We start from the raw sequence: 19,494 nt of genomic DNA on the forward strand, positions 1-19,494 counted from the left end.
ACTTTATTTACACTTGTTACTTGTTACCCGTTACAAATTATCTTATCACAAAACTATCTGTTACCGATAATTTCAGTGCTTGCAGAGAATACCTTACTGAAAACCGCTTGTCATTTCCTTCTGCTCCTCATTGGGTTCGACACTCTTACTTATCGAAAGGACTACAATAGATCCCCTATACTTGTGGGTCATCATAGCACGGTCCATTGACCTACAACAACATAGATATGCAAAAACTATCAGGACTAAGTTCATGATAAATTAAAGTTCAATTAATCATATTACTTAAGAACTCCCACTTAGATAGACATCCCTCTAGTCATCTAAATGATCACGTGATCCATATCAACTAAACCATGTCCGATCATCACGTGAGATGGAGTAGTTTTCAATGGTGAACATCTCTATGTTGATCATATCTACTATATGATTCACGTTTGACCTTTCGGTCTCAGTGTTCCGAGGCCATATCTGCATATGCTAGGCTTGTCAAGTTTAACCTAAGTATTATGCACGTGCAAAACTGTCTTGTACCCGTTGTATGTGAATGTAGAGCTTATCTAACCCAATCATCACGTGGTGTGTCGGCACGACGAACTGTAGTAACGGTGCATACTCAGGGAGAACACTTATACCTTGAAATTTAGTGACGGATCATCTTATAATGCTACCGCCATACTAAGCAAAATAAGATGCATAAAAGATAAACATCACATGGAATCAAAATATGTGACATGATATGGCCATCATCATCTTGTGCCTTTGATCATGGCTGGGCGTTCGGTTCCACCGAACCGTTCCGGTCGGTCCTTCGGTCTATTTAAGATTTCGGTTTTGTCAAAATACTTTCCGATCGGTCCAGAGGAAATTAGCTAACCAAAGATTCTGTGTACCTAAATTTCGGTTCGGTCGTCGGTTCTACCGAACAGCACCGAGATATCCTCCGGAATCGCTACTCCCTTTTACCCGTACTAGTAGCAGCAAATGCTACTTTATTCTGAGTGTACAGGGCGTGTAGCTCTGCCTACTATAGCTAGCTACTAAGGCCTAGTCTCCTTTGTTACTCCGTCTTAATTTATTACTCTGTGCAATTAGCGGTGGCGGCTCACTAGATAAAGTACTCCATGTAGCAACAAATTTAAGCAGAGGTAGTACTACTACTACTCCCTCCAGTCCGGTGTGTTAGGCTCACTAGCAATTTCTATTTGTTCCGCTTTACCCTCCCTTACAACTTCTCCACGGTAGGAGTATTTATCTTTTTTTATAGAGCAGCGGTTCATTGGGGCAGGTTCGCCTCTTCCCGATGTGGCTGTGGGGCTCGTGCACTTGGCAGATAGCGGAGTACTAAAAATAGTGTCCATGTTCACATTTATGAGTAGAGCGCTTGAGTAGCCAGCAACTAGCGCGTAGGTCCTGACCTCTGTTTACTTGGTTTTCAGTCTGCTCGGGTACCTGAGGCATAAACCTGATTCACTGAACTTAGTTCGGTTTTCAACATATGCAAACCGAACATACCACTGAAGTACTCAGTTTCGGTGTATTCGGCTTCGGTGGCGGTTATTTCGGTTCGGGACATCGGTTTTCGGGTTATATGCCCAGCCCTATCTTTGATCTCCATCTCCAAAGCACCGTCATGATCTCCATCGTCACCGGCTTGACACCTTGATCTCCATGGTAGCCTCGTTATCGTCTCGCCAACTATTGCTTCTCTACGACTATCGCTACCGCATAGTGATAAAGTAAAGCAATTACATGGCGATTGCATTTCATACAATAAAGCGACAACCATAAGGCTCCTGCCAGTTGCCGATAACTTTTACAAAACATGATCATCTCATACAATAACTTATATCACATCATGTCTTGACCATATCACATCACAACATGCCCTACAAAAACAAGTTAGACGTCCTCTACTTTGTTGTTGCAAGTTTTATGTGGCTGCTATGGGCTTCTAGCAAGAACCGTTCTGACCTACGCATCAAAACCACAAAGATTTTTTTGTCAAGTGTGTTGTTTTAACCTTCAACAAGGACCGGCCGTAGTCAAATTCGATTCAACTAAAGTTGGAGAAACAGACACCCGCCAGCCACCTTTATGCGAAACAAGTTGCATGTCTGTCGATGGAACCAGTCTCATGAACGTGGTCATGTAAGGTTGGTCCGGGCCGCTTCATCCAACAATACCGCCGAATCAAAATAAGACGTTGGTGGTAAGCAGTATGACTATTATCGCCCATAACTCTTTGTGTTCTACTCGTGCATATCATCTACGCATAGACCTGGCTCGGATGCCACTGTTGGGAACATAACATGCAATTTCAAAAATTTCCTATGACCACGCAAGATCTATCTAGGATATGCATAGCAACGAGAGGGGGAGAGTGTGTCCACGTACCCTCCACTAGTAGAAAAAGGCCCATTTGTCCCGGTTCATAAGGCCCATTTGTCCCGGTTCGGGAGCTGGGACTAAAGGGTCGGTACAAAAGCCCAGTACCATTAGTCCCGGTTCTTATACAAACCGGGACAGATGGGCCTCCACGTGGCCGCCGCGGCGAGCCCAGGCAGGGGGCCTTTGGTCCCGGTTGGTAGCACCAACCGGGACCAAAAGTCTTCCACGCGTCAGCAGCTGGTAGGAGCTGAGGTTTTTGTTTTTTTTGAAAGGGAGTGGGTTTAGGGGGGTTTGGGGGGTTAATTTAGGGTGTTAGCTAGCTAATACAGAGAAGTGTCCTCTCTTATCTCCGTGCTTGGTTTACCAGCGCTACTGCTATGCCTAAAAATGGCTTAGATTGAAGTGAAGGCAACATGTGGTGCACGTCGAAAGTAATACTAATCCTAACTTGATCAAGTTTGGATTAGTACTACTTTCGACATGCACCACATGTTGCCTTCACTTCAATCTAATCCATGTTCATTTCACCTACTGATATATAATAACTCTTCATGCTCGCATCGTGCATCATCATAATAACAAGTCCTACTAATCATCATCATAGAACTTCTACTCGTTATTAATAACAAGTCATACGATCATCATCCTCATAGTCATCAAACCAACCCTACTTAATTGTTCTTAGCACATGATCATGAGTATTAGGTAGGACCTAAATACCCTCTTTAAGGTAAAATAGCATAAAACAATATAGGCCCTGACTCTCCATTATGGAGAATGGAGATCATCATGTCTCCAATTCTTGCACTTCGCTTCCGTTTGCTTCCAAGTACCTCCGTACATTTGACCATACATTTTGCCCAATCTTTGATTGTCATGTGTTGATCGGTTTTTGAAATCCGGTATGGACAGCTGTGATGCGTAGGATGATCACCTGGCTGTAGGTTCATAACATCAACGCGACCTTTCGGAAACATCATCAGATGAGGCACACAATCATTTGGGATTATCTATTCAAAAATATAGTAATAACTTTGTAGTTAGCAATGTATAGTTGACTTATAGAAGAATTTATGCAAAAGAAGCACGGGGATGTCTCGTAATAGTAAAAAAATCTTACCATTTTATCTCCATGGATGTTACCGTAGTTCAACACGTGCACTAGTGGCACGTATTGACCATAATATTGAGGAGTTTGATAGTAGATATTGTAATTCTCAAGATCAGTACAAAATGCGATCAGATGATTTTGCTCCTGATAAGTTAATTCTGAGCCATCGGTGTAGTAGGTTCTGTCTACCATATTCCGCACATTCTTTGAACAATGAAAATAAGCTGTCCACTATTTTGAAATAAACAATATAAATTACTTAATAACTATGTTTGAGAAACTCACATAGGGGAGAACTGGAAGCGTATCAACAAGGACCCAAATGTCCAAATTGTCTTCGGCGGTGTCAGGATCACCAAGATCCATGGTGACAACCATACCCTCATAAAAACCATACATCTTGCAAAGTGATTCCCAATTCTTGCAACCAAAATGGGTTACGCTTTCAGAATTGTACAGATTTACTTCAAAATCCATACCATGACGGGTTACGACAAAAACTGGATGCACTTCGCGTACAAAACGGACAGTCTCTTTCGAAGTATCAGGGTTTCCTACGGAAACTCATCTGTTACAAAGGGATTTCATTTTTTTTGAACTTATTTGAACTCCAGACTCTTTGTGTGTTCAAAATGCACCATTCAAAGCCACATCATCAATTTTCAACCCTTTCTGATTTTATTTGTTATTTTTCATGCATTTACTGATTTTTTTGAGCTATAAGACCCTGAAACCGAAAAGCACTACAAAATGAACTCTGAAAAGGTTGAAAGTTGGCATGGTATCATCATTTCACCCACATAGCATGTGCACAAAAGTAGAGAGGGTTACGGCAAAAACTGGATGCACTTCGTGTACAAAACGGGCAGTCTCTTTCGAAGTATCAGGGTTTCATACGGAAACTAATCTGTTACAAAGGGATTTTCTTTTTTTGAACTTATTTAAAATCCAGACTCTTTTTGTGTTCAAAATGCACCATTCAAAGCCACATCATAAATTTTCAACCCTTTCTGACTTCATTTGTTATTTTTCATGCATTTACTGATTTCTTTTAGCTATAAGACCCTGAAATTGAAAAGCACTGCAAAACGAACTCTGAAAAGGTTGAAAGTTGGCATGGTATCATCATTTCACCCACATAGCATGTGCACAAAAGTAGAAAGGGTTACAGCAAAAACTGGATGCACTTCGTGTACAAAACGGACAATCTCTTTCGAAGTATCAGAGTTTCATACGGAAACTCATCTGTTACAAAGGGATTTCATTTTTTTGAACTTATTTGAACTCCAGACTTTTTCTGTGTTAAAAATGAACCATTCAAAGCCACATCATCAATTTTCAACCCTTTCTGACTTCATTTGTTATTTTTCATGCATTTACTTATTTTTTTGAGCTATAAAACCCTGAAATTGAAAAAAAAAATTCAAATGAACTCCGAAAAGGTTGAACGTTGGCATGGTTTTATCATTTCACCCACATAGCATGTGCACAAAAGTAGAGAGGGTTACGGCAAAAACTGGATGCACTTCGTGTACAAAACGGACAGTCTCTTTCGAAGTATCAAGGTTTCATACGGAAACTCATCTGTTACAAAGGGTTCTCCTTTTTTGAACTTATTTGAACTCCAGACTCTTTGTGTGTTCAAAATGCACCATTCAAAGCCACATCATCAATTTTCAACCTTTCTGACTTCATTTGTTATTTTTCATGCATTTACTGATTTTTTTGAGCTATAAGACCCTGAAATTGAAAAGCACTGCAAACTGAACTCTGAAAAGGTTGAAAGTTGGCATGGTATCATCATTTCACCCACATAGCATGTGCACAAAAGTAGAAAGGGTTACGGCTAAAACTGGATGCACTTCGTGTACAAAACGGACAATCTCTTTCAAAGTATCAGAGTTTCATACGAAAACTCATCTGTTACAAAGGGATTTCATTTTTTTGAACTTATTTGAACTCCAGACTTTTTCTGTGTTCAAAATGCACCATTCAAAGCCACATCATAAATTTTCAACCCTTTCTGACTTCATTTGTTATTTTTCATGCATTTACTGATTTTTTTTGAGCTATAAAACCCTGAAATTGAAAAGCATTTCAAATGAACTCTGAAAAGGTTGAAAGTTGGCATGGTATCATCATTTCACCCACATAGCATGCGCACAAAAGTAGAGAGGGTTATGGCAAAAACTGGATGCACTTCATGTACAAAACAGACAGTCTCTTTCGAAGTATCAGGGTTTCATACGGAAACTCATCTGTTACAAAGGGATTTCATTTTTTTGAACTTATTTGAACTCCAGACTCTATGTGTGTTCAAAATGCACCATTCATAGCCACATCGTCAATTTTCAACTAGGGGTTTCTAAAATCTTTTGATTTGACTCTTTAAGCTGTTGAATTTTTTATAGTTTTGTTTTAGTTGATCATAACAAAAAAATGATTCTTTTTAGTTGCATAAATTTTATATAATTTAAGTCGCATAAATTTTATCATCTATTGATTATTTTTTGATTTTTATTAAAGTTTTTTAGTTGATTCTTTTTGATATTGTAGAATATTACAGTTTTGCTTGAGGATTTTAAAAATAACACATTGGTCCCGGTTCCAGACACCAACCGAGACTAAAGGTGGTTGGCCAGGAGCGAGGACCATTGGTCCCGGTTCGTGCATGGAACCGGGACAAATGGGTCCCCACGAACCGGGACCAATGCCCCACGAGGCCCGGCCGGGCCCCTGGGCTCACGAACCGGGACGTATGCTTCCATTGGTCCCGGTTCATGGCAGAACCGGGCTAGCCAGGCCTGAATGAAAGCCCCTTTTTCTACTAGTGCTCATAGACCAAAAGCGAAAGTGTTAAGCTAACGCGGTTGATGTAGTCGAACGTCTTCACGATCCAATCGATCTAGTACAGAATGACATCCCTCGAACTCTTGATCCAGCAGAGTGTCGAGGGAGAGTTTCTTCAGCAGGACGGTGTGGTGACGGTGATGGTGATGTGATCCGCGCAGGGCTTCGCCTAAGCACTACGACGCTATGACCGGCGGAGTAAACTGTGGAGGGGGGCACCGCACACGGCTAAGAGAATAACTGTTGTGCTTTGGGGTGCCCCCTGCCCCCGTATATAAAGGAGGGGAGGAGGAGGCCAGCCACCAAGGGGCGCGCCAAGGGGGGAGTCCTACTAGGACTCCACTCCTAGTAGGATTCACCCCACTTTTTTTCCTTTCTCATGGAGGGGAAAGAGGGAAGGAGAGGGAGAGGGGGAGGGAAAGAGGAAAGGGGGCCGCGCCCCCTCCCCCTTGTCCAATTCGGATGCCCTTGGGGGACGCGTGCCACCCTGTGGGCTCCCCTCTCTTTCTCCCCTATGGCCCATGAAGGCCCATTACTTCCCCGGGGGGTTCCGGTAACCCCTCGGTACCCCGATAAATATCCGAAACGTCCCGAAACCATTCCGGTGTCCGAATACCTTCGTCCAATATATTAATCTTTACCTCTCGACTATTTCGAGACTCCTCGTCTTGTCCGTGATCTCATTTGGGACTCCGAACAATATTCGGTCACCAAAACACATAACTCATAATACAAATCGTCATTGAACGTTAAGCGTGCGGACCCTACGGGTTCGAGAACTATGTAGACATGATCGAGACACATCTCGATCAATAACCAATAGCGGAACCTGGATGCTCTATTGGTTCCTATCTACGAAGATCTTTATCGGTCAAACTGCAATAATAACATACGTTATTCCCTTTGTAATCGGTATGTTACTTGCCCGAGATTCGATCGTCGGTATCCCCGTACCCAGTTCAATCTCGTTACCGGCAAGTCTCTTTACTCGTTTCGTAATGCATCATCCCGTAACTAACTCATTAGTCACATTGCTTGCAAGGCTTATAGTGATGTGCATTACCGAGAGGGCCCAGAGATACCTCTCTGATACTTGGAGTGACAAATCTTAATCTTGATCTATGCCAACCCAACAAACACCTTCGGAGACACCTGTAGAGCATCTTCATAATCACCTAGTTACGTTGTGACGTTTGATAGCACACAAGGTGTTCCCATTGCCCTACGAACAATCCCCATTACTTGGCCTTTCGTGGTCTGGGGGCTTGACATGGTCGGACCCCTTAAAGGGGGAAGCCATAAGAAGAAATATTTACTGGTTATGGTGGATAAATTCACTAAGTGGATAGAGGCTAAACCAGTAAAAACCGCTAAAGCCGGACCAGTGATAGACTTTATATCCGGTGTCGTACACCGTTATGGTGTCCCACACAACATTATTACTGACAACGGCTCTAACTTCACGGCCGATGAGGTGAAAACTTGGTGTGCTAAACTGGGCATTAAGCTCGATTACGCCTCTGTATATCACCCTCAAACAAACTGTCAGGTCAAATGGGCTAACGGCCTGATAATGAGCGGCATTAAACCCAGACTAGTGCGATCCCTACGGGAATCAGACAAGCACTGGGTTGAGGAACTCGATTCCATACTCTGGGGGCTGCGGACCACGCCCAATCGCACAACCGGACACACACCCTTTTTTCATGGTGTACGGCGTAGAGGCAGTCCTGCCCTGTGATATTATTCATGACTCACCTCGAGTGCACATGTATGAAGAGAGAGAAGCCGAGCTTGATCGGCAGGACGATCTAGACGGCCTGGAGGAGGAGCGCGATGTTGCAAAGGCATGTTCCGCATTCTACCAACAACAAGCTCGAAGATATCAGAGCAGAGAGGTACGGGCAAAGACTTATAATGTCAGAGAGCTCGTCCTGCGCCTACCAGAGAAGAAAAAGGACAAGCTCAAGCCCAAATGGGAGGGTCCCTTCATTATAGATGAAGTTCTCACTGGAGGAGCCTACCGCCTTCGCAATGCATCAGATAATCGCTAAGAGCCGCACCCATGGAACACCGCTCGACTCTGAAGATTCTACCCCTAAGTCCGGACATTTATCCTTTTTTGTTCCTTTTTCTCCTTTTCAATTCTTTTTTTCTTTTTGTCGTTTGTATACGATTTTTAGCTTATGTTCGGGTAAGCCGCACACTCAAGGGGTATACATCTTTAAATGTACATACCCCACTATACCTGGGGGCTTCTTTCAAAGAAGCTTATTATTTTTCAAGCTCATTATATATATGTGTTGTCTACTCATATATGTCCTTTCTCTGCCATTATATGCACCTCTATGACTTAAGTTTTGGCCAAGCTGGGTTGCCTGGCTCCTATGTTTATGCGCTACGTTCCCGCTTGTTCGGCTAGGGCATAAAGGGAGTACCCCTGCGATTGTTACAACCGGGTTATCCGGAAATGTACCTCAGATGGGTGAAGCCGAAAGCTAGCATTCTTAAGAGAATAAGTGGTCCGCAGACAAATGACGCACTGCACTCGCTGCAATATAATCCCCCAAAATATATAGTTCAATGTGATTTTTTAGCATCGCACCTTAGGCACACACTAACGTGCATGCAAACCCAGTGAGAGGAACCCTTAATGGTACTATTCTCCCTGGAAGATGTTTCTTACGATACAAAGTAATATAACATAACTCCCCGAATACAACTTGTCTGTTCAAGAAACTATGACCGGACTGCCTGGTTTCCAAACATACTTTGGTGTTTTACCATCGGTATAGTATTCGGAAACGCCCCAGCCATTGGGTTTCGGCGGCTAAAGCAGAAAGGTCTGCCATGACAATTGTTTTACAATTCGGCAGGAGATAAGTTCGGTGACAAAAGTACAGTATTACATGGAGCCAATGTTTATTCTTCCTTTATGCCGTCTAACAGACTGTCTAGTTTACAATCCTGTTGTGAAAATTTGGTGGCTATCTTTACTTGGTCGTAAACCAAGCTAACCGGAATTTCTTGTCCGTTGGGTCCCCGAGGTCCGACACAGGCCATATGATTCGGATCAAGTCCAGTGTATCAGGTTTTCACCATGGCCAAGGCTTCCCGCGCACCTTCTCGGCATGCTGATACCTTCCATAGTCCAAAACGGCGACGAGCTCCCTTGAACAGATTCATGAGCCCCTCCATACTTCCTAGAGGAGAATCAGCTGGCCATAAAGCCTTCTCCATGCTTCTCATTGCTTGCCGAGCCTACTCGTGCACTCTGGACACCTCTTGCAGCAAATCGCCTTGAAATCCGGACACTTCTCCTTTAGGCCGCCCAGTCAACAAACCTATAGGTACAATCTTGTTAAACTTTCCATCAGGGGAAAATATGAAGGTTAGGCTAAAAAGACATACTAAATATGCCGCCTTTCAGCTTTATGTTCTCCTTCAAGGCATCCGACAGTTGGGCTCTTACGTCCTTCAGTTCTTCGGCCTGCCTGATATTTGCATCATGTAGTTTGTTTTTCTCCTCAATGGTCTGTGTTAATACACATTGACCAGCGGCTTCTTGCCCTTCGGCGTGACATTTGTCCGCCTCAGCAGCCTTTAGCTTCTCCTCCAACTGATCTGCTGATCCTGCTGCTGTAAACCAAACAATGCATATTTAAAATCATTGTTGCCGCAGAATCATACTTTCCGGACACGGTTGGGCTTAATTACCTTCAGATGCCTTCCTGGATTTCTTTAAATTTTCCAGTTCAGCGGTGACATCAACTATCTTGGTTCGATATTTTTCAAGCTCCTTGCCCAGCACATTGTTCTTCTCCGTGAGTACCTAATGATATAACGATCCTTAAATCAGTTGGGCCAACTGCTTCAAGTCTCAGAGGCTACTGGCATATGATTATTAAATCTGTACACAGTTTTTACCCACATATCCTTCAAAAGCTGGTGAGTGGCTCCGGCAAGTCCATCCCACGCAGCTCTGATGTATGCATCTGCAGAATTGAGGGTGTTAAATGCCTCCTCGGTAAAGTTTGGGTCGCGCATGGCCTGTTTTCGCCGCCGATGATTCATCGCACTCTCCACTTCGGAATTGGTGACAGATACATTATACGAATCCTCTTGGAGAGGACAACCCGGCGTTGCGCCCGTATTGACCCTAGTCCTTGCGGCAGAGTCCGGGGCCGGATTAGTCAATGCATGGCCGGCAAGGTCTCCGGATACAGTCCGGTGTATGTTCCTCCTGAAAATATGGCATAGTAGAAAATGTCACATTCCGATCTATTCACCTAGGGCATGTTCTTGAACTATACCTCTTTGATGAAGGTGGTCCGGCAGCATCGCCGCTTGCTTTCCTTTTGAAAGGCTCACCTTGCGCGGGCGTCCTCTCCTTAGAGGATGCCTTATTTACAGCTCGGTGAGATGAGCGCCGCCCCTTTGCAGCATGGGACAGTGCGATGGGTGAGGCGCAAGGGTAGGACTCTTTTGGAGGAGATGTCTCCTGGGTACTTACATGGGAGGAGGGGAGTGGCCACTTCCGTGCCGTCATAGCTCGCTTGGTAAAAGACCCCCTCCTTAAGTTCTATAAATATATCCGGATCTTCTTCGAATCCGGGATCCAGGTCCCTATTATGGTCCTCTGGCTGCGGAGCGAGGCTATAGATCCCCTCGACGACCTTTCTCCACTCCTCTTAAAAGTAGTCGGATTAAAATTCGGCTAGCATAACATAGGAAAAAGACTGAGTGAGGTCAATAATCAAAGCAAGACTCACCCAATCGACGGGATTGTACATGGAAAAATCTTCCCGACATTTCAAGCGAGTGAAGCTTTGCTTCTCCCCTTTGTAAAGGTCGGCTAGAATAGCGGCCAAAGCAGTAAAATTATCTGAACCCTTGCGCAAACAACGGGATGCATCTTCCTCCCCGTTGTAGTGCCACATGGGAAAACCTCTGGATTGGAGTGGCTGAACGCATCGCGTTATTGAAATTGCCATTACTTCAATTATGGACAGTCCGGAGTGGGCAAGTACTCCGATTTTGCTTGTTAGCTTCTTGACCTCCGCACTGTCTTCTTCCTTGAGGCTCCGGGGACGCCAGCTGGCGCGCTTCTTTAAAGGAGCACTGGAAAAATCAGGAAGGCCGCGCCGGATTGGGTCTAGGAGAATGACGTCTTCAATATAAAACCATTCCGAGGGCCACTCTTCGGATGCCTTCTTCGGAGTGTCGGGCAGGTAACCTGTCCCGGCTATGCTCCATACTTTGGTGCCACCCACCTCGAATATGGATCCCTATTGAGAGCGGGGGACAAGGCTGAAAAATTTGCGCCATAGCTCAAAATGGGGCTCGCAGCCTAGGAATAACTCACAAAGAGCAACAAAACCCGCGATGTGTAGGATGGAGCTCGGCGTGAGATTATGCAGTTGGAGACCATAATACTCCAGAAGACCTCTGAGGAAGGGATGAATGGGGAATCCTATGCCTCTCAAAAGGACGGAAACAAAACACACCCATTCCCCTTCATTAGGATTGGGGAAATTCTCTGCCAGGGCTTCACCATTGATAGAGGCTAATCCCGCCCGAACGGGTACTAGATCCGTAGGAGGAAGATATCCCTGCGTTTGGACCTTGATTAGTTGGGCATGGGATACCGAGCAACTCTCCCAATCGCCTTTTTGAGGGCCATGGGGGCACGAGGAAGAACTGGGAGCGCCAGCCATGCTTGAATAGTTTCTGTGGCAAGCTCTAAGGATTTTTGCCTGGTGTGGAATGGGATATGAGATCTAATCTCCTTAAATAGATGCCTTCCCTACATGGTCAGGGTGTTATTTGTAAAAATATCTAGACCTTTCATATTCGTCTGACATGTGGAAGCCAAGGCGACGGTGGTGCAGAAGCTGAAGGGTATAATATTCAATGTAAAGTCGAACTATTCAAGGTACAATGGAGAACCCCCCATGCAAAGCCGAAGACATAAAGCCGGATACTAGATCGTCATTGAAGGCAAGTTCAGGGGCTACTGAGGGAGTCCTGGATTATGGGGTCCTGTGGTGTCCGGGCTATGTGACATGGGCCGGGCTGATGGGCCGTAAAGATACAAGGCAGAAGGCTTTCCTACGTGTTCGGATGGGACTCTCCTCTGCGTGGATGGCAAGATTGGCGTCCCGGCGTATAGTTTCCTTCCTGTGTAAACCGACTTTGTACAACCCTAGCCCCCTCCGGCGTTTATATAAACCGCAGGGTTTACTCCGTAGAGGCCATCAGAATTCATACAGGCTAGACATCTAGGGTTTAGCCTTTACGATCTCGAGGTAGATCAACTCTTGTAACCCCTATACTCATCAAAGTCAATCAATCAGGAAGTAGGGTATTACCTCCATTAAGAGTGCCCGAACCTGGGTAAACATCGTGTCCCCCGCCTCCTATTACCTTCGATCCTCAGACGCACAGTTCGGGACCCCCTACCCGAGATCGGCCGGTTTTGACACCGACAGCCATCTGCAAGTAGTGCCATGTGATGTTATGAGAATTGTCAAGCGGACTCCTATTTTCATTCGTCCCCTGTGACAATGTGAGAATTATACCGCAGTCTCTTTGGATAGTTTATAATTTCACTCATGTTGAGTTTTCTAATAGGTGTCTATTGTTTGTGCACACCTTGTCAGGAGCTTGTGCTTGCGACATCAAGCTATGGACTTCGAAGAAGATACAGAGGAGTGTTTGGTGCTTATATAAGGGCCTAGAAGATGAATATCTGTGTCTGCTCAATACATTTTTTTCTATATTTATAAACATAGAAATGTACTACCATAGTGGGTCAGTTTGTTTATCTGAGTGCCTGCACTTGAATCATTTTAATGTCAGGATTATAAAGATGTTGTTTTTGTTGGACTGGCGATGTGAAGGACATCATGAGAGAGTGGTGGTTCTGTCTGGGATCTAAGTACACAATTGCTGAAGGGCTATGACATATTCAGAATTTCAAGCATTCAACTTCCAAGGTAGAATGAATTTGGGAAGTGCGCTCTATAAATTGGAGCAGCAAAAACCATTTTAAAATATTGACTGCTTATTGTCGGCACTCAACAACTTTTTTAAAAACATTTTTGTTTTTTACCAGAAGGTAACTGTGAAAGCACATGAGGTGACTATGTTTGAAAGTTGGATCTTTCTCCGAATGCTCTGTTGTAAGGATTCTGATTGTGCATTGGGTACCTTGTCCAAAATTTCCAGTGCAATCTGGTCCAAATAGAAGTTCAATGGAATGTCTATTTTGTGAGAGGTTTGCAGTACATGATTACTGCAAGTCTAAATCTTACGGGTTCGAAGGCACCTCCAAACATCACTAAAATGGCAGAGTAGGTTGAACTGGAGAATTGGCAGAAAGAAAGGCTTGTTGAGGATAAAAAGGAGTTAAAAGACTTATTTGTCATACAAAGTTGGGAAGTGAGAAAATATATGTGCCCCCGCTGCAACACACGGGCATTGTCCTAGAAGGAGGGGGTGTGTCTGTCTTACAGGAAGAAGACGGCAATGATCATGGAATTTTAGAAGATGGGGAAGGAATAGAGGATGGACAGGAGCAACGGTGAACCTACGGGAAGTCGGCTCGGGCAGCGCGGCACTGGTCGCGACGAAAGGGTGGATAGGGGGTAACGATGGATCGAGGCAGAAGGCGGCTCGGGCAGGGCAACACACGACATCAGCACTGGTCGCGACGAAAGGGTGGATAGGGGGTAACGGTGGATCGAGGGAGAAGGCAGCTCGGTCAGGGCAGCACACGACATCGACATCGACATCGACCGTGACCGGTGTCGGAGGATGGACTCTGGGGCAGAAGGAGGATGATCATGCTCTCATAGTATCTGTTAAAGTAATTGATAAAAGGTGATATATACATCGAAGGACTTCACTCGTGTCACTTAGTCATCGATTTGATTCATTTTCTTGTATTTTGCCCATAGCAACGAACACGCATTCTACTAGTATGTATAGATTGTCCAGGTCCTGGGCCAAGCCGAACTGACATCTCTTTCCGTGTAGATTTATAGCTTGGTCTCAAAACTTGGAATGAATTGCTTCCACATTTGGAGCCTATCAACCATGGTCGGAGCTATACATTATTTTGTTGGAGTAATTAGCAATTTTCTGATTAATCTAGTCCATAAATAAATCATAAACATGGCACTAATAGTATTAAACTCATACTGATATCTGGAAGAGGGATAAACACGTACTACGCATATAGCAAAAACATCTACATAGATAGCTAGTATAGACGACAGAAAAATAAACAGGAGATGGATAAACAAATTATACACTCCATTCGATGAAGTCATAGCCACCGCAGTGGCGTCCTTCTTCTCGGCTTCGATGGACATGGTGATGTCGAAGGAGACGAGGACGCAGACGAACAACAGTGCGCAGTCGCCTAGGAGATGCTCTCTAAAAACCTAATCACTCTTCTCCCGATGAAGGATCACGAAAGGTTGGGTTCTAGAGGCATGCTCTCCCGTACAGCCGTGCATGTCGTGGATGGGATGAGATCGCCAGTGCTAAAACGTGATAGGTCATATTTATGAAAGTTTTCTTGCTGGCCACGTGGAGCATCTGGGTGGAACGCAATAACAAACATTTCAGAGGGATTACACCGTCTAGAAGATCTTGGCTATCTAGATTCAAGGAAGATTTTACTCTCCTCACTTATAGGGTGAAGAAGAAACAAAAAAAATCTTATTTCTTCTTTGCTTACTTCTCTCTCCTAGCTATCATCCCCCTCAACTCCAAAGTAGGATGGGTTTGTAAATTCTCTATGTACAGTTACCTCTTCATTCTATTAATTTAATTATAGTAGGAGCTTCTCCTACTGTTCAAGGTTAAAAAACAGCGAGATAGGTTTGAGCTTAATTCAATCATGAAACATGACATGCACGGCATGACGAGGTGTGCGGCAGAGGAGGAGCGCGCGGGGACCACTCTTTTTCTCACAGTTGTTGATGTATATATGTGTTGCCTAGTCTCTTGCATCAGATCAGTTTTTTGGTTGCATTGGTTAGAGCATGCACTTCTACATGGTATCAGAGCCAAGAGGTCTTGAGTTCAAGACCCGGCTGGCGCAGTTAAATTGCAACCCACTTTCGGTCCACGTTTAGGCCTGAGGGAGCCACACGTGAGGGGGAGTGTTTATGTATATATGTGTTGCCTAGTCTCTTCCATCAGATCGATCTTTTGGTTGCATTAACTAGAGCATGCACTTCTACAGCAGCTCCAATTCCTCCACACATGAACGCATATGGAGAATATCCCAAACAAGATAAGGTTCTTGCCTTAGTGCAATTCTAGTAGAATCGCCATATTCGTAGACTATATAACGCATATGGAGTACGCTCCATATGCATTTGGAGGCTGAGGCTATGCGCAAATACAGAGTCGTCATACTATCGCCTCCATATTTTTAATCCAAGTAGGATCTACCTGTCACTGGGTCATAGGTTCTTCCCCAATAATTCAAAATTCAGAACACATTTGATTGAAATCGATTCATTCCTAATAATTTGGGCAGAAAATTAGTCGCACTATGACTTACATTGATTGAGCAACTAATGATTAGTTAAACTTAATACTAAGCAGGTAACTAGTTGCAGCCACATCTAGCGCCACTGTCGGTGTAGAATGCGGCAATGTACGCCACCATGGCCCAAAAAATGCACCTTGACGACCTCATCGCAGGTCAGCCATACGTCGGAAGTGGCAGGGGCGGGCGTGCGGTCCCAAATCCACCGCTCCCTTTTCCGCGTCCTGATTCACACACTCCTCCAGGGTAGATTCCACCAGGTCCCGGGGGGGTCGACAGGATCCTATGGCTTCTCTTCCTCATCATCCTCAAAGCTGAAGATGAGGGGGAGCTCGTTCTTTAGCAAAATCGACAAGGATGCGGTGGATTAGAGGTGAGGTGAGAGGGGATTGGGAGGCACCAAAGAGTGGAAAGGGTAAGGAAGAGAGGGCAGAACACATACCTTTTATAGTCTGTCGTAGCTAGACAACATTAAGGGGGGACATGGGGATGCGACCGCCAAGGGGTGCGCTTCCCAGTGATAAAAGTTTTCTGCGCTCACATACCTGCCAGCTACTCACACCACTAGTAGAAAAAGGGCCATTTGTCCCGGTTCGTAAGGCCCATTTGCCCCGGTTGTGGAACCGGGACTAAAGGGTCGTTACTAAAGCCCTATACCTTTAGTCCCGGTTCTTACACGAACCGGGACAGATGGGCCTCCACGTGGCCGCTGTGGCGAGCCCAGGCAGGAGGGCCTTTGGTCTCGGTTGGTAGCACCAACCAGGACCAATAAGCGTCCACGCGTTAGCATTTCAGGGGCTGGGGGTTTTGTTTTTTTTGAAAGGGGGGTTAGGGGGTTTTGGGGGGGGGGGGTTAATTTAGGTGTTTCATACATTGTGTTAGCTAGCTAATTAATAGAGAGAAGTGTCCTCTCTTATCTTCGTGCTTGGTCGACGCTACGTACTATACATATAGAGAGGACTCGACACGCTAGCTAGTAAGCAAATGAAGGAAACAGAATATCGTCATGAACATATGCATACAGAGAGAAGTGATATCGACCTCTCCTTCTCCGAGAGATTGGTCGAATAACAAGTTTTCGTATATCTATCCGACGCTACTGGCTACATATATATTTACAACATAAGATCTCTTACAATATAATCCCCTAATTATATATGAACTCAGGGTCCACATGGTATTCTCCGTCTTTATGGATCACGTGGTCAAGAAAGAATGCCGCCAATTCCTCTTGAATTGCTCGCATGCGATCTGGTGCTAGGAGTTCATCCCGCATCCGAAACATCAAAATTTGAAGAAGGGGGTCAATACATATATATGAATGAATGTGTAACGCCCGGATAATCATGCTACAGTAATCTCACGCTAATCTTGCCACGTCACCTCCGTTACTGTTGCTAACCTCGCAGCATTTCGAAACGGAGTCAAATTCAAATTTAAAATTAAATCAAACGATAAAAGTTTTCAAACATCAAAACAAAAATGTTCGGTGGGTGCCAAATAATACACTGGTAATTATTGTGGAGAAAACTCCTTTTTAGAAAATGCCTAAGTATTTTAAAATGGATTAAAAGGTGAAAGAAAATAAATAAAAGAAAATGCAAAACAAAACAGAAAACAAAAAAAGGAAACAAAAGCCCCCCCCCACTGGACCTGGCCCAACTGGGCCAAACCCTAGCCGCCCGAATGGGCCGGCCCACCCCTCTCCCCTTATCTACCCCCACCCCCACCGACACCCCCACCCCCGAAATATCCCCCCCTCCTCTGCCTCCCCCGATCTGGATCGAGGAGGCGCTCGACCCCGCCGCCACTGGAGGCCGTCGCCGTCGCGCTCGACCCCGCGCCGCCTCGCCCTCGCCGGAGCACGCCCCCGCCGGCCTGCTTCCCCCTTCTCCGCCTCGCCCGTCGTCCCCGTCATCCTCCCCGCGCCCCGCTGCCAGACCCCCTACGGCCACAGTGAGCACCGCCGCGCCTCGCCCCTCCTCTCTCTCCCTCGCCCCCTCTCCTCTCGGTCACCGCCGCCCCGCTCGCGCTCCGGCGCGCCCAAACGCGCCCCCGCCGCACCTGGCCACGCACCGCGCTCGGCCGCGCGCGCCCCGACCGCGCGCCCGCGTCGACCTCGCGCCGCAAGCCCCCCCTTTCCCCCGTGCGCCCCGCGCCCGAGCTCCGGACGGGCTCGCGTTCGCCGCGCTCCTCTCCGTGCCGCCCTGCCCGCGGGCTGTGCCGCCGCCGTCCCGCTCCGGCCACTCCGGCCCCGACGCCCTTCCCTCCTTCGGCGACCCCGCCCGCACGCCCGCAGCCTCGCCTCCGCCGTTCGCCTCTGCTCTGCCCGCGCTGCTCCGCCGCCGCTCCGGTGGCTCGTCGGAGCCCCGCCTCCCCTGGCCCTGGCCGCCGGCGCCGGCGTGCGCCGTGCGCGCCCAGCGCCCCGCCCCGTTGCTCGCCCGTAACCCGCAGTGCCCCCTGGGCCACTGCCAGTGGGCCTCGCCCCATCTGGGCCACTGCCAGGTGGGCCTCGCCCCACCTGAGCCACTGCCCACTAGGCCCGACCCCCCTGGCCCAATGACAAACGGGCCCCAGCGCCCCAGAACGTTTACAAAAAAATAAAAATAATAATAATAATAAATAATAAAAATAAAATAAAAATAAAAATAAATAAATAAATAAATAAAAAGAATAAATTAATTAATAAAAATTAATAAATAAATAAAGAATATAAAAATAAAACTAATTTTAATTAATTAATTAATTAATTAACTAAACTAATTAAGTTAATTAATCCTGTTTAAATTAATTAAATAGTAATTATTTAGCTAAACACTAATTAACCTAAACAGAGAATGACAGGTGGGTCCCACTGGACCCACATGTCAGTTTGACTTAGTCAACCCCTGTTGACTGCTGATGTCAGCATGACATCATGCTGATGTCATAAATCTAAATTTTGAATTAAATTAAATAATTAATTAAATTCCAGAAATTAATAAAATCTTTAGAAAATCATATCTTTTAATCCGTAACTCGGATTAAAATGTTTTCAACATGAAAGTTGCTCAGAACGACAAGATGAATCCGAATACGGAGTCCGTTCGTCCACCACACCTCCCTAACCTATCGAACTAGCAACTTTCCCCCTCCGGTCCGTTTGTCCGAAAACGCGAAACATCGGGAATACATCCCGGATGTTCCCCCCCCTTCGCCGGTACCACCTACTGTCGCGTTAGGACACACCTAGCACCGCTCATTGTCATGTCACGCATCGTCATGCTTATGTTTGCATTGTATTTACTGTTTCTTCCCCCCTCTTCCCTCCGGTAGACTACGAGACCGACACTGCTGCTGCCCAGTTCGACTACGGAGTCGACGACCCCTCCTACTTGCCAGAGCAACCAGGCAAGCCCCCCCCCCCCTTGATCACCAGATATCGCCTATTCTTCTCTATACTGCTTGCATTAGAGTAGTGTAGCATGTTACTGCTTTTCGATATCCTATCCTGATGCATAGCCTATCCTTGCTACTACTGTTGATACCTTTACCTGCAATCCTACATGCTTAGTATAGGATGCTAGATTTC

The sequence above is a fragment of the Aegilops tauschii genome, chromosome 3 (assembly GCF_002575655.3).
Source record: "Aegilops tauschii subsp. strangulata cultivar AL8/78 chromosome 3, Aet v6.0, whole genome shotgun sequence".
NCBI lineage: Eukaryota > Viridiplantae > Streptophyta > Magnoliopsida > Poales > Poaceae > Aegilops > Aegilops tauschii.